The sequence below is a fragment of the Osmia lignaria genome, unplaced genomic scaffold (genome assembly GCF_051020975.1).
Source record: "Osmia lignaria lignaria isolate PbOS001 unplaced genomic scaffold, iyOsmLign1 scaffold0072, whole genome shotgun sequence".
NCBI classification, from domain to species: domain Eukaryota; kingdom Metazoa; phylum Arthropoda; class Insecta; order Hymenoptera; family Megachilidae; genus Osmia; species Osmia lignaria.
In genome coordinates, this window is record NW_027478213.1 from 57,501 (window position 1) to 60,000 (window position 2,500).

General features: G+C 45.0%; 1 non-coding gene across 1 annotated transcript; it reads left to right on the forward strand.

Moving 5' to 3' along the window:
• The first annotated feature begins 851 nt into the window (after positions 1-851).
• LOC143307729 (5.8S ribosomal RNA) lies at positions 852-1,006 on the forward strand. The gene has a single exon (XR_013064814.1). It is a non-coding gene; the product is annotated as a 5.8S ribosomal RNA (ribosomal RNA).
• The last annotated feature ends 1,494 nt before the right edge of the window (positions 1,007-2,500 follow it).

Below are 2,500 nucleotides of genomic sequence, written 5' to 3' on the forward strand. Positions count from 1 at the left end.
AAAAAAGAGAGAAAAGGAATACAGATGACCCGCCGTCTGATCTTTGCTAAATGATCTGGCATCACCGGAGTTTTTTTGGTCCGTGTTGCGTTCGCTCTATTCGAAATGAAACTCGCGGAGGCGAAGAATTGTTAAAAGTTTACGAAGCGTCTAGGAGTGGTTAAAACTGAGAGAGTTGAAACTACGATGTATTAGAACGAGCAACCGTCGAAACTTTGTTTTCGCGACGTTCTTTTCGTCGCTCTCGTCCCCACGCTCCTACGCTTTGGTTGTTTCTTTGCCATCCGTGTTGCGATAAAAAGATTTCTCCATTGTCCAAAAAGGACGGATCGAGATTCCTCTTTCGAGAGGGAGAGAGAGGTACTTGCGGGTAACCTGGAATCTACGAAACACGCACCGTGGTAAGATTCGTGCGTCCGCCTGATCGATGTGTGTTGTTTACGGACCGGCTGAGAAGCGACGATAGCGAGTCTTTGAAAAACTATGTGTCCATTAGTTAGACCGATCGTCGCCGGCCGTGTGTCTGTTCGAATCTCGCAACCCACGATTCAGCGACAGGACGCGCGCTCGCATTCCTTGTGTGCGTTCGTACTTTTCAAGGTTTTTAAATGTACTTTACGCCCGACCGTCGAGAGGAGCGTGCCACTGGGCGTTTCTCCGACGGTTTCCGTCCTTGGACGCGATCGTGTCGTCAACGATCGAACAAACAAACAAATACGTTGGCGACGCCCGAATTCGCTCTCCCGCACGCGCCGGGTGGGAGAGTGATGTGGGTATCGAATGTGATGCGTGTTAATAATGAAAATAACACTCTAAAGATCTAAAGAGTTTGAAATACAAAATTTTACGATTACCCTGAACGGTGGATCACTTGGCTCGTGGGTCGATGAAGAACGCAGCTAATTGCGCGTCAACGTGTGAACTGCAGGACACATGAACATCGACATTTCGAACGCACATTGCGGTCCACGGATACAATTCCTGGACCACGCCTGGCTGAGGGTCGTTTTCTTAACAAAAGACTGCTTGCGTTTGCTTCTCGAAAAAAGAGTAATTCATTTCTTTCTAAACATCTCGCCGTCGTTCAACGAAAGTAGAACGTTTCGGAGCGGGATTATCGAACGAAATTGAAAGAATGAATGAACGATAAACAAAGAAAGAGTCGCAACGTACGAGCGATAGTTGGGCAGTTCGTCGGCGTTTGTCGTGGAAACGATGTGACGAAAATCGCAACCGATACACTAAATGCAGGCCGTTAAAGGAGAGAAACAAATTTCGAAATATCTCTTCGAACTAGCGCAAGTGCGTCACGGCGCGCGAGTCGTTCGTTAAAATTTATAAACGACCGCCCGTGAAAGCACCGAGTTCTCGGAAGATAATCTATAAAGATTCTCCATCCTGCTGGAAGTTATCGGATCGGCGCGATTGTTCACTTGTAGAAATCCACGCTCCCGACGTTGCCAGAAACGATATTTACGAAAGGTGTGTCAAAAATAAACGAAAGAAGCTCTCCTATAAATTTAGAAAAAGCAAACGAGTGAAATGTTTGAGATGATAATTTGCTGAAATGCAAGCTCGAATAGCCCCAGGGTTTCGAATGATTCCCCGCGCTTTATACATCTCTCTGTTTACAAACGGTGTATAAATGAAAGATCGCTTCAGATGGGTCGTCGCTGTTTGACGCGCGATGCTGTTCCTTTTTTTTTGTCTGTCTGTGCGTTTAGCTTCGCTAAACAAGTTAAATGGTTAAAAAGCGTCGAAAAAGCGAATACACACGCGACAAGACAAATCTAACGAGTAAAGGAACGCTCCGCTCCAAGATAAAAATGGTTGTTTACAATCAATACAGCGTTTCGGTACCCCTGATCGTAGTCTAAAACTGTGTAACAAAAGAGAGGAAAGCGAATGGTGAAGGAACTTCGAAGCCTCCGTGGCGTGGCTAGAACTTGTGATAAAAGTATGTTTGCAGCAATTATGCATGCTCCCGTTAAAACAGCATTTCAATGTCTCGCATGGCTTAAAGCTCTAGGAGGCTTCAACATTTAGAATACATACGGACTACTTCGTTTGTTAAAGATAAGCGAAGACCGCGCGACCATCGCTCGGTCGTCCAGTCCTCGAAAGTTTTGTTGCGTTCCAAAGAAGAGACAAATGGGGTTTACCCTTGCGCTAAGGGGAGAAGAAGAGAAAAGCAGTTGTTAAATCTAAGAGGTGTGTGGAGTACATCGCGTGTTGGTTAAAATTGTTAAATGAAGTATACGCGAAATGTTCTCTCGCTCTTGCTTTTCCTCTTGCTTCCGTGGCGCTCGAAAAGAAGGGATGATAAATAAAGAAACCTATTCGAAATCTCTTGTGGAACAAAAAATAATACGGACGGACGTTAAAATTGAACCGAGACGAAATGGATCGTCTTGCGAGTTGTCTTCGCTTTGAAATTGTTAAAAATTGATAAAAGCAATACGACGAAGCTGCAGTCCGCAAAATGTTTGAAGCAAAAAGG